Here is a 22,296-nt window from a genome sequence, read left to right on the forward strand (position 1 = left end):
TTAGAGAAGACAGAGTACAAACAGAGCATGATAATCCACTTCACTACAATCTAGAGCACTGTACACCATGTCTACAGGAATGGTCTGGAGTCTGAACAGAGGAGAGGAGAGAGAGACAGACAGGAGACAGACTTCTAACCATTTGTCCACATTGTTACAACACCGTACAGAACATATATCCACATACATAACAGAACATCTCTACAGAACATTTGTAATGTCTTTATTGTTTTGAAACTTCTGTATGATAATGTCATGATTCATTTAGTTGTTTATTGAACACTTTTGTATATTATCTACCCACTAGTCTTTAACAGAACAGAGAGACAGAAGAGAGACAGAGAGAGACAGAACAGAGACAGAACATCAGAGAGACTAGTCTGTTAACAGAACAGAGAAACAGAACAGATGATCCACTAGAGAGAGAGAGACACAGATCCAGAGTCTGAGAACATCTCTACAGAACATCACAGAGCCTACACAGAGAGAACACAGAGAGAGAAGAGAGAGAGAGAGAGGAGAGAGCTAAGAGAGAGGAGCTAGACAGAGAGAGAGCTAACCAGACAGCTAAGAGACGGACTAAGAGAGAGGGAGAGAGAGAAGAGGAGCTAACCTACCGAGAGCTAACCTAGAGCTAACAGGAGCTAAGACAGGGCTAAGAGAGAGACAGAGAGAAGAGAGAGCTAGAGAGAGAGAGAGACAGAGAGAGAGAGAGAGAGAGAGAGAGAGAGAGAGAGAGAGAGAGAGACAGGAGCTAACCTACCGGAGAACCTACAGAGACCGGAGCCAGCATCTACCGAGAACCTTTGCTGTGAGAGAGACAGGAGAGAGTAGAGAGACAGAGAGCAGAGAGAGAGACAGATGAGCTAGACCGGTCTGGGAGGAGAGAGAGACAGAGAGAGAGAGAGGAGAGAGACAGAGAGAGAGAGATATACACATACATAGACAGGAGAGAGAGACAGTTTGTTCAAGAGAGACAGAGAGACAGGAGAGAGGAGAGAGAGAGAGAGAGACAGAGAGAGAGCAGAGAGACAGAGAGAGACAGGGAGAGAGAGAGAGAGACAGGGAGAGAGAGAGAGAGAGAGACAGACTTTAGACAGAGAGAGAGAGAGAGAGAGAGACAGGAGAGAGAGAGAGAGAGACAGAGAGACAGGAGAGAGAGAGAGACAGGGAGAGAGAGAGACAGGGAGAGAGAGAGAGAGACAGGGAGAGACAGAGACAGGAGAGAGAGAGAGAGACAGGGAGAGAGAGACAGAGACAGAGAGAGACAGAGAGAGAGAGAGAGAGGGAGAGACAGAGAGAGAGACAGAGAGAGACAGGGAGAGAGAGACAGAGAGAGAGAGAGACAGGGAGAGAGGAGAGAGACAGAGAGAGACAGAGAGAGAGAGAGAGAGAGAGAGAGACAGAGAGAGAGACAGAGAGAGAGAGACAGGAGAGAGAGAGAGAGAGGAGAGACAGAGAGAGAGAGGAGAGAGAGAGAGAGAGGGAGAGAGAGAGAGAGAGAGAGAGAGAGACAGAGACAGAGAGACACAGAGAGAGAGAGAGAGAGAGAGAGAGGGAGAGAGAGAGAGAGAGACAGAGAGAGAGAGAGAGAGAGAGACAGAGAGAGAGAGAGAGAGAGAGAGACAGAGAGAGAGAGAGAGAGAGAGAGAGAGAGAGAGAGAGACAGGGAGAGAGAGAGACAGAGACAGAGAGAGAGAGACACAGAGAGAGACACAGAGAGAAACTAGGAGAGTGTAGAGAGAGAGAGATTTTGAGAGAATCCTCATACAGAGGAGAGAATCCTCATACAGCAGAGAGACAGAGAGAGAGAGAGAGAGACAGAGACAGAGAGAGAGAGAGTGGAGAGAGGAGATTCCACTGAGAGAGAGAGAGAGACAGAGAGAGAGACAGGAGAGAGAGAGATGACAGAGAGAGAGTGGAGAGAGATCCTCAGAGAGACAGAGAGAGAGACAGTGGAGAGAGACTGAGAGAGACACAGAGCTCCTTCCAGTGGAGAGTGGATAATTATTCACACAGAAAACCGACTTCCAAAGAAAACTAAGTAGTGTATTTTGAGCAGGACAGATAGAATATTTCCAAGGAAATGGATTTGCGTCAGTTGACAGTGATTGATGATCAGTGGATTAGTGGATGATTCCACTGAATCCTCATACAGCAGGAGCTCCTTCCAGTGGATTAGTGGATGATTCCCCTGAATCCTCATACAGCAGGAACTCCTTCCAGTGGATTAGTGGATGATTCCCCTGAATCCTCATACAGCAGGAGCTCCTTCCAGTGGATTAGTGGATGATTCCACTGAATCCTCATACAGCAGGAGCTCCTTCCAGTGGATTAGTGGATGATTCCCCTGAATCCTCATACAGCAGGAGCTCCTTCCAGTGGATTAGTGGATGATTCCACTGAATCCTCATACAGCAGGAGCTCCTTCCAGTGGATTAGTGGATGATTCCACTGAATCCTCATACAGCAGGAGCTCCTTCCAGTGGATTAGTGGATGATTCCACTGAATCCTCATACAGCAGGAGCTCCTTCCAGTGGATTAGTGGATGATTCCCTGAATCCTCATACAGCAGGAGCTCCTTCCAGTGGATTAGTGGATGATTCCACTGAATCCTCATACAGCAGGAGCTCCTTCCAGTGGATTAGTGGATGATTCCACTGAATCCTCATACAGCAGGAGCTCCTTCCAGTGGATTAGTGGATGATTCCACTGAATCCTCATACAGCAGGAGCTCCTTCCAGTGGATTAGTGGATGATTCCCCTGAATCCTCATACAGCAGGAGCTCCTTCCAGTGGATTAGTGGATGATTCACTGAATCCTCATACAGCAGGAGCTCCTTCCAGTGGATTAGTGGATGATTCCACTGAATCCTCATACAGCAGGAGCTCCTTCCAGTGGATTAGTGGATGATTCCACTGAATCCTCATACAGCAGGAGCTCCTTCCAGTGGATTAGTGGATGATTCCACTGAATCCTCATACAGCAGGAGCTCCTTCCAGTGGATTAGTGGATGATTCCACTGAATCCTCATACAGCAGGAACTCCTTCCAGTGGATTAGTGGATGATTCCCTGAATCCTCATACAGCAGGAGCTCCTTCCAGTGGATTAGTGGATGATTCCACTGAATCCTCATACAGCAGGAGCTCCTTCCAGTGGATTAGTGGATGATTCCCTGAATCCTCATACAGCAGGAGCTCCTTCCAGTGGATTAGTGGATGATTCCCTGAATCCTCATACAGCAGGAGCTCCTTCCAGTGGATTAGTGGATGATTCCCTGAATCCTCATACAGCAGGAGCTCCTTCCAGTGGATTAGTGGATGATTCCCTGAATCCTCATACAGCAGGAGCTCCTTCCAGTGGATTAGTGGATGATTCCACTGAATCCTCATACAGCAGGAGCTCCTTCCAGTGGATTAGTGGATGATTCCCACTGAATCCTCATACAGCAGGAGCTCCTTCCAGTGGATTAGTGGATGATTCCCTGAATCCTCATACAGCAGGAGCTCCTTCCAGTGGATTAGTGGATGATTCCACTGAATCCTCATACAGCAGGAGCTCCTTCCAGTGGATTAGTGGATGATTCCACTGAATCCTCATACAGCAGGAGCTCCTTCCAGTGGATTAGTGGATGATTCCACTGAATCCTCATACAGCAGGAGCTCCTTCCAGTGGATTAGTGGATGATTCCACTGAATCCTCATACAGCAGGAGCTCCTTCCAGTGGATTAGTGGATGATTCCACTGAATCCTCATACAGCAGGAGCTCCTTCCAGTGGATTAGTGGATGATTCCACTGAATCCTCATACAGCAGGAGCTCCTTCCAGTGGATTAGTGGATGATTCCACTGAATCCTCATACAGCAGGAGCTCCTTCCAGTGGATTAGTGGATGATTCCACTGAATCCTCATACAGCAGGAGCTCCTTCCAGTGGATTAGTGGATGATTCCACTGAATCCTCATACAGCAGGAGCTCCTTCCAGTGGATTAGTGGATGATTCCACTGAATCCTCATACAGCAGGAGCTCCTTCCAGTGGATTAGTGGATGATTCCACTGAATCCTCATACAGCAGGAGCTCCTTCCAGTGGATTAGTGGATGATTCCACTGAATCCTCATACAGCAGGAGCTCCTTCCAGTGGATTAGTGGATGATTCCACTGAATCCTCATACAGCAGGAGCTCCTTCCAGTGGATTAGTGGATGATTCCACTGAATCCTCATACAGCAGGAGCTCCTTCCAGTGGATTAGTGGATGATTCCACTGAATCCTCATACAGCAGGAGCTCCTTCCAGTGGATTAGTGGATGATTCCACTGAATCCTCATACAGCAGGAGCTCCTTCCAGTGGATTAGTGGATGATTCCACTGAATCCTCATACAGCAGGAGCTCCTTACAGTGGATTAGTGGATGATTCCACTGAATCCTCATACAGCAGGAGCTCCTTCCAGTGGATTAGTGGATGATTCCACTGAATCCTCATACAGCAGGAACTCCTTCCAGTGGATTAGTGGATGATTCCCCTGAATCCTCATACAGCAGGAGCTCCTTCCAGTGGATTAGTGGATGATTCCACTGAATCCTCATACAGCAGGAGCTCCTTCCAGTGGATTAGTGGATGATTCCACTGAATCCTCATACAGCAGGAGCTCCTTCCAGTGGATTAGTGGATGATTCCACTGAATCCTCATACAGCAGGAGCTCCTTCCAGTGGATTAGTGGATGATTCCACTGAATCCTCATACAGCAGGAGCTCCTTCCAGTGGATTAGTGGATGATTCCACTGAATCCTCATACAGCAGGAGCTCCTTCCAGTGGATTAGTGGATGATTCCACTGAATCCTCATACAGCAGGAGCTCCTTCCAGTGGATTAGTGGATGATTCCACTGAATCCTCATACAGCAGGAGCTCCTTCCAGTGGATTAGTGGATGATTCCACTGAATCCTCATACAGCAGGAGCTCCTTCCAGTGGATTAGTGGATGATTCCACTGAATCCTCATACAGCAGGAGCTCCTTCCAGTGGATTAGTGGATGATTCCACTGAATCCTCATACAGCAGGAGCTCCTTCCAGTGGATTAGTGGATGATTCCACTGAATCCTCATACAGCAGGAGCTCCTTCCAGTGGATTAGTGGATGATTCCACTGAATCCTCATACAGCAGGAGCTCCTTCCAGTGGATTAGTGGATGATTCCACTGAATCCTCATACAGCAGGAGCTCCTTCCAGTGGATTAGTGGATGATTCCACTGAATCCTCATACAGCAGGAGCTCCTTCCAGTGGATTAGTGGATGATTCCCCTGAATCCTCATACAGCAGGAGCTCCTTCCAGTGGATTAGTGGATGATTCCCTGAATCCTCATACAGCAGGAGCTCCTTCCAGTGGATTAGTGGATGATTCCCCTGAATCCTCATACAGCAGGAGCTCCTTCCAGTGGATTAGTGGATGATTCCACTGAATCCTCATACAGCAGGAGCTCCTTCCAGTGGATTAGTGGATGATTCCACTGAATCCTCATACAGCAGGAGCTCCTTCCAGTGGATTAGTGGATGATTCCACTGAATCCTCATACAGCAGGAGCTCCTTCCAGTGGATTAGTGGATGATTCCACTGAATCCTCATACAGCAGGAACTCCTTCCAGTGGATTAGTGGATGATTCCACTGAATCCTCATACAGCAGGAGCTCCTTCCAGTGGATTAGTGGATGATTCCACTGAATCCTCATACAGCAGGAGCTCCTTCCAGTGGATTAGTGGATGATTCCACTGAATCCTCATACAGCAGGAGCTCCTTCCAGTGGATTAGTGGATGATTCCACTGAATCCTCATACAGCAGGAGCTCCTTCCAGTGGATTAGTGGATGATTCCACTGAATCCTCATACAGCAGGAGCTCCTTCCAGTGTGGATTAGTGGATGATTCCACTGAATCCTCATACAGCAGGAGCTCCTTCCAGTGGATTAGTGGATGATTCCACTGAATCCTCATACAGCAGGAGCTCCTTCCAGTGGATTAGTGGATGATTCCACTGAATCCTCATACAGCAGGAGCTCCTTCCAGTGGATTAGTGGATGATTCCCTGAATCCTCATACAGCAGGAGCTCCTTCCAGTGGATTAGTGGATGATTCCACTGAATCCTCATACAGCAGGAGCTCCTTCCAGTGGATTAGTGGATGATTCCACTGAATCCTCATACAGCAGGAGCTCCTTCAGTGGATTAGTGGATGATTCCACTGAATCCTCATACAGCAGGAGCTCCTTCCAGTGGATTAGTGGATGATTCCACTGAATCCTCATACAGCAGGAGCTCCTTCCAGTGGATTAGTGGATGATTCCACTGAATCCTCATACAGCAGGAGCTCCTTCCAGTGGATTAGTGGATGATTCCACTGAATCCTCATACAGCAGGAGCTCCTTCCAGTGGATTAGTGGATGATTCCACTGAATCCTCATACAGCAGGAGCTCCTTCCAGTGGATTAGTGGATGATTCCCCTGAATCCTCATACAGCAGGAGCTCCTTCCAGTGGATTAGTGGATGATTCCCCTGAATCCTCATACAGCAGGAGCTCCTTCCAGTGGATTAGTGGATGATTCCACTGAATCCTCATACAGCAGGAGCTCCTTCCAGTGGATTAGTGGATGATTCCACTGAATCCTCATACAGCAGGAGCTCCTTCCAGTGGATTAGTGGATGATTCCCCTGAATCCTCATACAGCAGGAGCTCCTTCCAGTGGATTAGTGGATGATTCCACTGAATCCTCATACAGCAGGAGCTCCTTCCAGTGGATTAGTGGATGATTCCACTGAATCCTCATACAGCAGGAGCTCCTTCCAGTGGATTAGTGGATGATTCCCCTGAATCCTCATACAGCAGGAGATCCTTCCAGTGGATTAGTGGATGATTCCACTGAATCCTCATACAGCAGGAGCTCCTTCCAGTGGATTAGTGGATGATTCCACTGAATCCTCATACAGCAGGAGCTCCTTCCAGTGAAGACCAGTCAACCAACAGAGATGTGAAACTCATTCGTCTTCCTCTTCCATTCTTATGACCATAAGAGAATAAGAGAATGTATGGGATTCACACACACACACACACACACACACACACACACACACACACACACACACACACACACACTACAGACTACCTTTCCATCCCAGACAGAGTAGGACCTACCTTTCCACCCCAGACAGAGTAGGGCTTAGTGGCTTTCCCACCCTAGACAGAGTCAGGGTCTAGTGGATTTCCATCCCTAGACAGAGTCCTCATACCAGCTCCCCAGACAGTGGATGATTCCAGGGCCTAGGACCTCCTTTTTCCACCCAGACAGAGTAGGGTCTACCTTTCCACCCTAGACAGAGTAGGGACCTACCTTTCCACCTAGACAGAGTAGGGTCTACCTTTCCACCCTAGACAGAGTAGGGCCTACCTTCCACCCCAGACAGAGTAGGGTCTACCTTTCCACCCTAGATAGAGTAGGGTCTACCTTTCCACCCCAGACAGAGTAGGGCTTACCTTTCCACCCTAGACAGAGTAGGCCTACCTTTCCACCCTAGATAGAGTAGGGTCTACCTTTCCACCCCAGACAGAGTAGGGCTTACCTTTCCACCCTAGACAGAGTAGGCCTACCTTTCCACCCGAGACAGAGTAGGGTCTACCTTTCCACCCTGGACAGAGTAGGCCTACCTTTCCACCCCAGACAGAGTAGGACCTACCTTTCCACCCTAGACAGAGTAGGACCTACCTTTCCACCCTAGACAGAGTAGGACCTACCTTTCCACCCTAGACAGAGTAGGACCTACCTTTCCACCCCAGACAGAGTAGGGCCTACCTTTCCACCCCAGACAGAGTAGGACCTACCTTTCCACCCGAGACAGAGTAGGACCTACCTTTCCACCCCAGACAGACAGAGTAGGACCTACCTTTCCACCCTAGACAGAGTAGGGCCTACCTTTCCACCCTAGACAGAGTAGGACCTACCTTTCCACCCCAGACAGAGTAGGACCTACCTTTCCACCCCAGACAGAGTAGGACCTACCTTTCCACCCCAGACAGAGTAGGGCCTACCTTTCCACCCCAGACAGAGTAGGGCCTACCTTTCCACCCCAGACAGAGTAGGACCTACCTTTCCACCCCAGACAGAGTAGGACCTACCTTTCCACCCCAGACAGAGTAGGCCCTACCTTTCACCCACCCCAGACAGAGTAGGCCTACCTTTCCACCCCAGACAGAGTAGGACCTACCTTTCCACCCCAGACAGAGTAGGACCTACCTTTCCACCCCAGACAGAGTAGGGTCTACCTTTCCACCCCAGACAGAGTAGGGTCTACTTTTCCACCCTAGACAGAGTAGGCCTACCTTTCCACCCCAGACAGAGTAGGGTCTACCTTTCCACCCCAGACAGAGTAGGACCTACCTTTCCACCCCAGACAGAGTAGGACCTACCTTTCCAACCACACAGAGTAGGGTCTACCTTTCCACCCCAGACAGAGTAGGGTCTACCTTTCCCCCCCAGACAGAGTAGGCTTACCTTTCCACCCCAGACAGAGTAGGACCTACCTTTCCACCCCAGACAGAGTAGGGCTTACCTTTCCACCCCAGACAGAGTAGGACCTACCTTTCCACCCCAGACAGACTAGGCCTACCTTTCCACCCTCAGACAGAGTAGGGTCTACCTTTCCACCCCAGACAGAGTAGGGTCTACCTTTCCACCCTAGACAGAGTAGGGCCTACCTTTCCACCCCAGACAGAGTAGGGCCTACCTTTCCACCCCAGACAGAGTAGGGCCTACCTTTCCACCCCAGACAGAGTAGGACCTACCTTTCCACCCCCAGACAGAGTAGGACCTACCTTTCAACCCTAGACAGAGTAGGACCTACCTTTCCACCCCAGACAGAGTAGGGTCTACCTTTCCACCCTAGACAGAGTAGGACCTACCTTTCCACCCTAGACAGAGTAGGTCTACCTTTCCACCCCAGACAGAGTAGGACCTACCTTTCCACCCCAGACAGAGTAGAGTCTACCTTTCCACCCCAGACAGAGTAGGACCTACCTTTCCACCCTAGACAGAGTAGGGTCTACCTTTCCACCCTAGACAGAGTAGGGTCTACCTTTCCACCCTAGACAGAGTAGGGCCTACCTTTCCACCCCAGACAGAGTAGGACCTACCTTTCCACCCCAGACAGAGTAGGCCTACCTTTCCACCCCAGACAGAGTAGGACCTACCTTTCCACCCCAGACAGAGTAGGACCTACCTTTCCACCCCAGACAGAGTAGACCTACCTTTCCACCCCTAGACAGAGTAGGGTCTACCTTTCCACCCCAGACAGAGTAGGCCTACCTTTCCACCCCAGACAGAGTAGGACCTACCTTTCCACCCGAGACAGAGTAGGACCTACCTTTCCACCCCAGACAGAGTAGGACCTACCTTTCCACCCCAGACAGAGTAGGGTCTACCTTTCCACCCCAGACAGAGTAGGGCCTACCTTTCCACCCCCCTACCTTTCCACCCCAGACAGAGTAGGGTCACCTTTCCACCCCCAGACATTTCCACCCCCTACCTTTCCACCCCAGACAGAGTAGGGTCTACCTTTCCACCCCCCAACATTTCCACCCCCTACCTTTCCACCCCAGACAGCGTAGGGCCTACCTTTCCACCCAGACAGAGTAGGCCTACCTTTCCACCCCCCCCTACCTTTCCACCCCAGACAGAGTAGGGTCTACCTTTCCACCCTAGACAGAGTAGGCCTACCTTTCCACCCTAGACAGAGTAGGCCTACCTTCCCCTTTCCACCCCCTACCTTTCCACCCCAGACAGAGTAGGGTCACCTTTCCACCCCCTAACTTTCCACAATACTAAACCCTCCCTAGATACACAATACTAAACCCTCCACCCTAGATACACAATACTAAACCCTCCCCTAGACTAGATACACAATACTAAACCCTCCCCTAGGACACACAATGTTATTACACACAGTGTGTGTGTAGCCTGTTGTGTGTGTGTTTGTGTGTACCTCTTCCTCTGTGTGTGTGTGTGTCTGTACACCAGAACACACAGTGTGTGTAGTGTGTGTGTGTGTGTGTAGTGTGTGTGTACCTCTTCCTCTGTGTGTGTCTGTGTTGTGTGTGTGTGTGTGTGTGTGTGTGTGTGTACAGCCTGTTCTTCCAGAACACACTGTGTTGTCTGAACACACAGTGTACACCCAGTGTGTGTGTTGTGAACACACAGTGTGTACACCAGTGTGTGTGTGTGTGTGTGTGTGAACACACAGTGTATTACACCCAGTGCCTGTGTGAACACACAGTGTGTGTGAACACACAGCCCTGTGTGTGTGTACCTCTTCCTCTGTGTGCGAGCAGCGGCAGCAGTCTTCTCCCGTACACAAAACACACAGGTGATATTCTGTTCCAGTCAGCCGACACCAGAACACACAGCCGTTCTCCTTCCCCTTGTCCATCACCACCATCTCTATCACAGCCTGGAACACACAGCCTGTTATTACACACAGCCCTGTTATTACACTAGAACACACAGCCTGTTATTACACACAGCCTGTTATTACACACAGCCTGTTATTACACCAGAACACACAGCCTGTTATTACACCAGAACACACAGCCTGTTATTACACCAGAACACACAGCCTGTTATTACACCAGAACACACAGCCTGTTATTACACCAGAACACACAGCCTGTTATTACACCAGAACACACAGCCTGTTATTACACACAGAACACACAGCCTGTTATTACACCAGAACACACAGCCTGTTATTACACCAGAACACACAGCCTGTTATTACACCAGAACACACAGCCTGTTATTACACACAGCCTGTTATTACACCAGAACACACAGCCTGTTATTACACCAGAACACACAGCCTGTTATTACACCAGAACACACAGCCTGTTATTACACACACACACAGCCTGTTATTACACCAGAACACACAGCCTGTTATTACAGCCTGTTATTACAGAACACACAGCCTGTTATTACACAGAACACACAGCCTGTTATTACACACAGCCTGTTATTACACCAGAACACACAGCCTGTTATTACACCAGAACACACAGCCTGTTATTACACCAGAACACACAGCCTGTTATTACACTAGAACACACAGCCTGTTATTACACCAGAACACACAGCCTGTTATTACACTAGAACACACAGCCTGTTATTACACCAGAACACACAGCCTGTTATTACACCAGAACACACAGCCTGTTATTACACCAGAACACACAGCCTGTTATTACACCAGAACACACAGCCTGTTATTACACCAAAACACACAGCCTGTTATTACACCAGAACACACAGCCTGTTATTACACCAGAACACACAGCCTGTTATTACACCAGAACACACAGCCTGTTATTACACCAGAACACACAGCCTGTTATTACACCAGAACACACAGCCTGTTATTACACCAGAACACACAGCCTGTTATTACACCAGAACACACAGCCTGTTATTACACCAGAACACACAGCCTGTTATTACACCAGAACACACAGCCTGTTATTACACCAGAACACACAGCCTGTTATTACACCAGAACACACAGCCTGTTATTACACACAGCCTGTTATTACACTAGAACACACAGCCTGTTATTACACCAGAACACACAGCCTGTTATTACACCAGAACACACAGCCTGTTATTACACCAGAACACACAGCCTGTTATTACACCAGAACACACAGCCTGTTATTACACCAGAACACACAGCCTGTTATTACACCAGAACACACAGCCTGTTTTTACACCAGAACACACAGCCTGTTATTACACCAGAACACACAGCCTGTTATTACACCAGAACACACAGCCTGTTATTACACTAGAACACACAGCCTGTTATTACACCAGAACACACAGCCTGTTATTACACCAGAACACACAGCCTGTTATTACACCAGAACACACAGCCTGTTATTACAGCCTGTTATTACCAGAACACACAGCCTGTTATTACACACAGCCTGTTATTACACCAGAACACACAGCCTGTTATTACAGCCTGTTATTAGAACACACAGCCTGTTATTACACCAGAACACACAGCCTGTTATTACACCAGAACACACAGCCTGTTATTACACCAGAACACACAGCCTGTTATTACACCAGAACACACAGCTGTTGTTACATTACACACAGCCTGTTATTACACACAGCCTGAACACACAGCCTGTTATTACACCAGAACACACAGCCTGTTATTACACCAGAACACACAGCCTGTTATTACACCAGAACACACAGCCTGTTATTACACCAGAACACACAGCCTGTTATTACACAGAACACACAGCCTGTTATTACACCAGAACACACAGCCTGTTATTACACCAGAACACACAGCCTGTTATTACACCAGAACACACAGCCTGTTATTACACCAGAACACACAGCCTGTTATTACACCAGAACACACAGCCTGAACACACAGCCTGTTATTACACCAGAACACACAGCCTGTTATTACACCAGAACACACAGCCTGTTATTACACCAGAACACACAGCCTGTTATTACACCAGAACACACAGCCTGTTATTACACCAGAACACACAGCCTGTTATTACACCAGAACACACAGCCTGTTATTACACCAGAACACACAGCCTGTTATTACACAGAACACACAGCCTGATTACACCCAGAACACACAGCCTGTTATTACACCAGAACACACAGCCTGTTATTACACCAGAACACACAGCCTGTTATTACACCAGAACACACAGCCTGTTATTACACCAGAACACACAGCCTGTTATTACACCAGAACACACAGCCTGTTATTACACCAGAACACACAGCCTGTTATTACACCAGAACACACAGCCTGTTATTACACCAGAACACACAGCCTGTTATTACACCAGAACACACAGCCTGTTATTACACCAGAACACACAGCCTGTTATTACACCAGAACACACAGCCTGTTATTACACACAGCCTGTTATTACACCAGAACACACAGCCTGTTATTACACCAGAACACACAGCCTGTTATTACACCAGAACACACAGCCTGTTATTACACCAGAACACACAGCCTGTTATTACACTACAACACACAGCAGGGGGACATTCATCATAATAATGTAGTCGTATGAAAACACCAGGAGAGATGAGAGGTGAGGAGCACAGGATGAAATGGCGTAACCACGGGAGACCGCGGTAGTGACAGTTGTAACCGCGGAGACCGCGGTAGTGACAGTTGTAACCGTGGAGACCGCGGTAGTGACACTTGTAACCGTGGAGACCGTGGTAGTGACATTCACAGAGTGAAGACGGGCCTCATCTCCAAACTGGATTTTTTTTTTTTGTGTGTTCAGATGAAGAAAAAAAAACTAACGTATTGATTCTACGTTTTATATTAATTTGATTCGAATGTAATCTTATTGACGCATTTTTATAAATTTGATTTCCGGAGGGTGACAGTTTGGAGAGGAGGACCACTGCCGCACTGGCTCCTGGGTGAGGTAATCACAGGGTGGTGATGGGATATGTAGTTCTCCTGTCCTCACACTCACCTTCCATCTCCCCACTTGTCCTGCTGCTTCCCTTACTGCTCCCTTCTGTACCTTTAGCCTTCTCCCTCTCTCTCTCGCTGTCCTCCAAGCCCTCCTCTCCTCCCCCCGGCCTCTCCTCTTCCTCCTCCTCCTCTCCCAGGTTCTTATAGTTGGGGCGTTTCTGGGCTCGCTTGCGCCCCCGATTGCAGGACAGCTCCAGAGACCGCTCCAGAGACTCAGGAGGCTTGGTGAAGCGACGGACGCCTGCGCTGACCTGGAGAGACAGAGGAAGGAAGGGAGGGATGGTGCGAGATGGAGGGAGGAGAGGGAGAGAGAGAGAGACAGAGACAGAGACAGAGAGAGAGACAGAGACAGAGACAGAGACAGAGACAGAGACAGAGAGAGAGAGAGAGAGATAGAGAGAGAGAGGGGGGAGAGAAAATGTTCAAACACACAACGCTCATAGATGAAAGACAAGGCGAAGGAGCTTTAATTTTGTATAGTCAGGTTGGCTGTCTCCATTTTGTGTTATCAATGGGGTATTGTGATAGATGAGGGGGGGGGGGTTGCTTTGTTATAATGGGGTATTGTGATTGATGAGGGGGGCTGTTTGTTATAATGGGGTATTGTGATTGATGAGGGGTTGCTTTGTTATAATGGGGTATTGTGATTGATGAGGGGGGTTGTTTTGTTATAACGGGGGTATTGTGATTGATGAGGGGGGTTGCTTTGTTATAATGGGGTATTGTGATTGGGGGCTACTTTGTTATAATGGGGGTTGCTTTGTTATAATGGGGTATTGTGATTGATGGGGGTGCTTTGTTAGATTGTGATTTGATGGGGGTTTTTTGTTATAATGGGGTATTGTGATTGATGGGGGGTTGCTTTGTTATAATGGGGTATTGTGATTGATGAGGGGGTTGCTTTGTTATAATGGGGTATTGTGATTGATGAGGGGTTGCTTTGTTATAATGGGGTATTGTGATTGATGAGGGGGGTTGCTTTGTTATAATGGGGCATTGTGATTGATGAGGGGGTTGCTTTGTTATAATGGGGTATTGTGATTGATGAGGGGGTTGCTTTGTTATAATGGGGTATTGTGATTGATGAGGGTTGCTTTGTTATAACGGGGAGATTGATGAGGGGGGTTGCTTTGTTATAATGGGGTATTGTGATTGATGAGGGGGTTGCTTTGTTATAATGGGGTATTGTGATTGATGAGGGGTTGCTTTGTTATAATGAGGTATTGTGATTGATGAGGGGGTTGCTTTGTTATAATGGGGTATTGTGATTGAGGGGGGTTGCTTTGTTATAATGGGGATTGTGATTGATGAGGGGGGTTGCTTTGTTATAATGGGGTATTGTGATTGATGAGGGGGGTTGCTTTGTTATAATGGGGTATTGTGATTGATGAGGGGGTTCTTTTGTTATAATGGGGTATTGTGATTGATGAGGGGGTTGCTTTGTTATAATGGGGTATTGTGATTGATAGATTGATGGGGGGGTTGCTTTGTTATAACGGGTATTGTGATTGATGAGGAGGGGGTTGCTTTGTTATAATGGGGTATTGTGTAGATTGATGGGGGTTGCTTTGTTATAATGGGGTATTGTGATTGATGAATTTGCTTTGTTATAATGGGGGTATTGTGATTGATGAGGGGTTGCTTTGTTATAATGGGGTATTGTGATTGATGAGGGGGTTGCTTTGTTATAATGGGGTATTGTGATTGATGCTTTGTTATAACGGGGTATTGTGATTGATGAGGGGTTGCTTTGTTATAATGGGGTATTGTGATTGATGAGGGGGGCTGCTTTGTTATAATGGGGTATTGTGATTGATGAGGGGGTTGCTTTGTTATAATGGGTTATTGTGATTGATGAGGGGTTGTTTGTTATAATGGGGTATTGTGATTGATGAGGGGGGTTGCTTTGTTATAATGGGGTATTGTGATTGATGAGGGGGGTTGCTTTGTTATAATGGGGTATTGTGATTGATGAGGGGTTGCTTTGTTATAATGGGGTATTGTGATTGATGAGGGTTGCTTTGTTATAATGGGGTATTGTGATTGATGAGGGGGGTTGCTTTGTTATAATGGGGTATTGTGATTGATGAGGGGGTTGCTTTGTTATAATGGGGTATTGTGATTGATGAGGGGGGTTGCTTTGTTATAATGGGGTATTGTGATTGATGAGGGGGGTTGCTTTGTTATAATGGGGTATTGTGATTGATGAGAGGGGTTGCTTTGTTATAACGGGGGTATTGTGATTGATGAGGGGTTGTTTGTTATAACGGGGGTATTGTGATTGATGAGGGGGGTTGCTTTGTTATAATGGGGTATTGTGATTGATGAGGGGTTGCTTTGTTATAATGGGGTATTGTAGATTGATGAGGGGGTTGCTTTGTTATAATGGGGTATTGTGATTGATGAGGGGTTGCTTTGTTATAATGGGGTATTGTGATTGATGGAGGGGGTTGCTTTGTTATAACGGGGGCATTGATTGATGAGAGGGGGTTGCTTTGTTATAATGGGGTATTGTGATTGATGGGGGGTTGCTTTGTTATAATGGGGTATTTGTGATTGATGAGGGGTTGCTTTGTTATAATGGGGTATTGTGATTGATGAGGGGGGTTGCTTTGTTATAATGGGGCATTGTGATTGATGAGGGGGGTTGCTTTGTTATAATGGGGTATTGTGATTGATGATGGGGGTTGCTTTGTTATAATGGGGTATTGTGATTGATGAGGAGGGGGGTTGCTTTGTTATAACGGGGGGTATTGTGATTGATGGGGGGTTGCTTTGTTATAATGGGTATTGTGATTGATGAGGGGTTGCTTTGTTATAATGGGGTATTGTGATTGATGGGGGGGTTGCTTTGTTATAATGGGGCATTGTGATTGATGAGGGGGTTTTTGTTATAATGGGGTATTGTATTGTGTGATTGATGGGGGGTTGCTTTATTTATAATGGGGTATTGTGATTGATGATGGGGTTGCTTTGTTATAACGGGGTGGTATTATGATTGATGAGGGGTTGCTTTGTTATAATGGGGTATTGTGATTGATGAGGGGGGTTGCTTTGTTATAAACATTGTGATTTGATCTTTGTTAAAATGGGGCATTGTGATTGATGATTGCTTTGTTACAAAATTGTGATTGAAAGTGAGGGGGTCTTTGAATGGGTCACTGTGATTGATGAGGAGGGGGTTGTTTGTTATCTGTCTGTCTGATCTGATGAGGGGGTTGCTTTGTTATAATGGGGTATTGTGATCTGATGAGGAGGGTTGCTTTGTTATAACGGGGTGTGTCTGATGAGGAGGGGGGTTGTTTGTTATAATGGGGTCTGTCTGTCTGCTTTGTTATCTGGGGTATTGTGATTGATCTGTTTGTTATCTGGGGTGTGTCTGATCTGTTTGTTATAATGGGTCTGTGATCTGATGAGGGGTTGTTTGTTATAACGGGGGTCTGTGATTGATGAGGGGGTCTGTCTTTGTTATCTGGGGTATTGTGATTGATGAGGGGGTTGCTTTGTTATAATGGGGCATTGTGATGTGTGAGGGGGTTGCTTTGTTATAATGGGTATTGTGATTGATGAGGGGTTGCTTTGTTATAATGGGTATTGTGATTGATGAGGGGGCTGTTTGTTATAATGGGGTCTGTGATTGATGAGGGGGGTTGTTTGTTATAATGTATTGTGATTGATGAGGGGGTTGTTTTGTTATAATGGGGTATTGTGATTGATGAGGGTGTGTTTGTTATAATGTCATTGTGATTGATGAGGTTCTTTGTTATAATCTGTCTGATGAGGGGGGTGTTTGTTATAACGGGGGCATTGTGATTGATGTGCTTTGTCTGTGATTGTCTGTCTGTCTGTAACGGGGCATTGTGATTGATGAGGGGGCTGTTTGTTATAATGGGGTATTGTGATTGATGAGGGGGTTGCTTTGTTATAATGGGGTATTGTGATTGATGAGGGGGCTGCTTTGTTATAATGGGGTATTGTGATTGATGAGGGGGGTTGCTTTGTTATAATGGGGTCTGATTGATGAGGGGGTTGCTTTGTTATAATGGGGCATTGTGATCTGAGGGGGTTGTTTGTTATAACGGGGTTATTGTGATTGACGGGGCATTTGGGGGTTGTTTTGTTATAATGGGGTATTGTGATTGTGGGGGTTGTTTGTTATAATGGGGTCTGTGATTGATGAGGGTTGTTTGTTATAATGGGGTGTGATTGATGAGGGGGGTGTTTGTTATAATGGGGCATTGTGATTGATGGGGGTTGTTTTGTTATGTCTGTATTGTGATTGATGAGGGGGGCTGTTTTGTTATAATAGGGGCATTGTGATTGATGAGGGGGTTGTTTTGTTATAATGGGTGTATTGTGATTGATGAGGGTTGTTTTGTTATAATGGGGTATGTGTGATTGATGAGGGGGGTTGTTTTGTTATAATGGGGTATTGTGATTGATGAGGGGGGTTGCTTTGTTATAATGGGGTATTGTGTGTAGATTGATGAGGGGGGTTGCTTTGTTATAATGGGGTATTGTGATTGATGTGGGGGTTGCTTTGTTATAATGGGGTATTGTGATTGATGAGGGTTGCTTTTGTTATAATGGGGTATTGTGATTGATGAGGGGTTGCTTTGTTATAATGGGGTATTGTGATTGATGAGGGGGTTGCTTTGTTATGTGGGAATTGTGATTGATGAGGGGGGTGCTTTGTTATAATGGGGTATTGTGATTGATGAGGGGGGTTGCTTTGTTATAACGGGGGTATTGTGTGTAGTCTGATGAGGGGGGTTGCTTTGTTATAATGGGGCATTGTGTGTAGACTGATGAGGGGTTGCTTTGTTATAATGGGTATTGTGATTGATGAGGGGTTGCTTTTGTTATAATGGGGCATTGTGATTGATGAGGGAGGTTGCTTTGTTATAATGGGGTATTGTGATTGATGAGGGTTGCTTTGTTATAATGGGGTATTGTGATTGATGAGGGGGGTTGCTTTGTTATAATGGGGTATTGTGATTGATGAGGGGGGTAAAAACAATTTATCAATTAAAATAAAACATTTAGAATAACGTATGTAACAAAATATGGAGAAAGTCAAGGGGTCTAATGTCACTGTATGTGTGTGTCTGTCTGTCTGTCTGTCTGTCTGTCTGTCTGTCTGTCTGTCTGTCTGTCTGTCTGTCTGTCTGTCTGTCTGTCTGTCTGTCTGTCTGTGATGTATGTGTGTGCGTGTCTGTGTGTGTCTGTGTGTGTCTGTGTGTGTGTCTGTGTGTGTGTGTGTGTGTGTGTGTGTGTGTGTGTGTGTGTGCAGCAGCTGGTGTACAGCCAGTCTTCAGCAGGTAAACCACTCACATTTAGAAGAAAAAAGGGACACACACACACACACACACACACACACACACTACAATAGTCTTGACTGACTGTTAAGCTGAAAGCCTTTACAGACAACACACAGTTTAGATAGATAATACCCAGAATGCCTTGTTCCATCTCTCCCTTGTAGATTGGGGGGGGGGGCACACCATACCATAAGCCACTCTGGGTTCATCCTGTCTCTATCTGCAACGGGCATTATCTTAACCCCCCGCGGCCAGGATGTATAAGGACCATCTCTGTCACAACCACTTCCTGTTACTGGAATCACCAGCTGTTATCTTAACCCCCCTGGCCAGGATGTATAAGGACCATCTCTGTCACAACCACTTCCTGTTACTGGAATCACCAGCTGTTATCTTAACACCCCCCCCCCCCCGCGGCCAGGATGTATAAGGACCATCTCTGTCACAACCACTTCCTGTTACTGGAATCACCAGCTGTTAAGGTGTAATCACCAAAGTCGATCAGTTGTTAACTCTTATATCAGGTAAAACCAAACGCCCTGATTAGCTGCTAGAGAGGACATCATGTATAATGTAGTAGATCAGTTGTTAACTCTTATATCAGGTAAAACCAAACGCCCTGATTAGCTGCTAGAGAGGACATCATGTATAATGTAGTAGATCAGTTGTTAACTCTTATATCAGGTAAAACCAAACGCCCTGATTAGCTGCTAGAGAGGACATCATGTATAATGTAGTCGATCAGTTGTTAACTCTTATATCAGATAAAACCAAACGCCCTGATTAGCTGCTAGAGAGGACATCATGTATAATGTAGTAGATCAGTTGTTAACTCTTATATCAGGTAAAACCAAACGCCCTGATTAGCTGCTAGAGAGGACATCATGTATAATGTAGTCGATCAGTTGTTAACTCTTATATCAGGTAAAACCAAACGCCCTGATTAGCTGCTGCTAGAGAGGACATCATGTATAATGTAGTAGATCAGTTGTTAACTCTTATATCAGGTAAAACCAAACGCCCTGATTAGCTGCTAGAGAGGACATCATGTATAATGTAGTAGATCAGTTGTTAACTCTTATATCAGGTAAAACCAAACGCCCTGATTAGCTGCCAGAGAGGACATCATGTATAATGTAGTAGATCAGTTGTTAACTCTTATATCAGGTAAAACCAAACGCCCTGATTAGCTGCTAGAGAGGACATCATGTATAATGTAGTAGATCAGTTGTTAACTCTTATATCAGGTAAAACCAAACGCCCTGATTAGCTGCTAGAGAGGACATAATGTATAATGTAATCAGATCAGTTGTTAACTCTTATATCAGGTAAAACCAAACGCCCTGATTAGCTGCTAGAGAGGACATCATGTATAATGTAGTAGATCAGTTGTTAACTCTTATATCAGGTAAAACCAAACGCCCTGATTAGCTGCTAGAGAGGACATCATGTATAATGTAGTAGATCAGTTGTTAACTCTTATATCAGGTAAAACCAAACGCCCTGATTATCTGCAAGGTGCTAGAGAGGACATCCAATCAGCCAATGGGAGAACCTTCCAGAAGGACAACCATCTCTGCAGCTCTCCACCAATCAGCCAATGGGAGAACCTTCCAGAAGGACAACCATCTCTGCAGCTCTCCACCAATCAGCCGATTGGAGAACCTTCCAGAAGGACAACCATCTCTGCAGCTCTCCACCAATCAGCCGATTGGAGAACCTTCCAGAAGGACAACCATCTCTGCAGCTCTCCACCAATCAGCCGATTGGAGAACCTTCCAGAAGGACAACCATCTCTGCAGCTCTCCACCAATCAGGCCTTTATGGTAGAGTGGCCAGACGGAAGCCACACCTCAGTAAAAGGCACATGACAACCCGCTGGGAGTTTGCTGAAAGGCACCTAAAGGACTCTCAGACCACGAGAAACAAGATTCTCTGGTCTGATGAAACCAAGATTGAACTCTTTGGCCTGAATGCCAAGCATCATGTCTGGAGGAAACCTGGCACCATCCCTACGGTGAAGCATGGTGGTGGAGGCAGCATCATGTTGTGGGGGATGTTTTTCAGCGGCAGGGACTGGGAGACTAGTCAGGACCGAGGAAAGATGAACGGAGCAAAGTACAGAGATTCTTGATAAAAACCCTGCTTCAGAGCACTCAGCACCTCAGAAAGTGAACCTTCGCCCCAGTCTAACAGGACAACGACCCTAAACACACAGCCAAGACAACGTAGGAATGGCTTCGTGACAAATCTCTGAATGTCCTTGAAAAGCCCAGCCAGAGCCCAGACCCGATTGAACATCTCTGGAGAGACCTGAAATTAGCTGTGCAGCCATGCTCCCCATCCAACCTGACAGAGCTTGAGAGGATCTGCAGAGAAGAATGGGAGAAACTCCCCAAATACAGGTGTGCCAAGCTTGTAGGGTGAAACCCAAGAAGACTAGAGGTTGTAATCGCTGCCAAAGATGCTTCAACAAAGTACTGAGTAAAGGGTCTGAATACTTATGTAAATGTGATATTTCTGTTTTAGCTTTGTCATTATGGGGTATTGTGATGTCATTATGGGGTATTGTGATGTCATTATGGGCTGTAACAAAACAAAACCTGGACAAAGTTGAGGGGTCTGAATACTTTCTGAAGGTCACTGTATGTGTGTGTGTGTGTGTGTGTGTGTGTATGTGTGTGTGTATGTGTGTGTGTGTGTATGTGTGTGTGTGTGTGTGTATGTGTATGTGTATGTGTGTGTGTGTGTGTGTACTCACTGTGGTTTTGTGCTGTGTGAAGACAGACAGGTCTCCGTTGAAGATGACTTCAGCTAGAGAGTTGACCAGCGGCTGGTAGTGGATGATGAGAAACACCTAGAGACCCAACAAAGATAACAACGTTCATATGCAGTTTCTCTATGGTGAAGAGAGGTCGGGTGATATGTGGTGTGAGGTGAGGTGAGCTGTGATGTGAAGAGGTGAGGTGTGGTGAGGTATGAAGCGGTGTGATGAGGTGAGGTGTGGTGAGGTGAGTGTGATGTGGGTGTGGTGTGATGAGATGAGTGAAGAGGTGAGGTGTGATGAGGTGTGGGTGGGTGAGGTGATGAGGTGTGGTGTGAGGTGAATGTGATGAGGTGTAATGTGATGAGGTGTGAAGAGGTGGGGGTGATGTGTGTGGTAGTGAGGTATGATGAGGTGAGGTGTGGGTGAGGTGCCGATGTGGTGTGGTGAGAGTGAGTATCATGAGGTGTGATGAGTGTGAGGCAGATGAGGTGTAATGGTATGGTGTGATGAGGTGTATATGAGGTGTGGTGTGATGAGGTGCAGTGATGAGGTGTGGTGAGGTGTGATGGTGAGGTGAGGTGATGAGGTGAGAATGTGGTGAGGTCAGTGTGACGAG

The 22,296-nt window shown here is 46.7% G+C and overlaps 1 pseudogene; it reads right to left on the reverse strand.

The window, feature by feature from the left end:
* The window catches only part of LOC127918044 (protein CLEC16A-like), an 88,710-nt pseudogene that overhangs the window by 50,425 nt on the left and 15,989 nt on the right, over positions 1-22,296 (reverse strand).

This window comes from Oncorhynchus keta, unplaced genomic scaffold (assembly GCF_023373465.1).
Source record: "Oncorhynchus keta strain PuntledgeMale-10-30-2019 unplaced genomic scaffold, Oket_V2 Un_contig_1289_pilon_pilon, whole genome shotgun sequence".
NCBI lineage: Eukaryota > Metazoa > Chordata > Actinopteri > Salmoniformes > Salmonidae > Oncorhynchus > Oncorhynchus keta.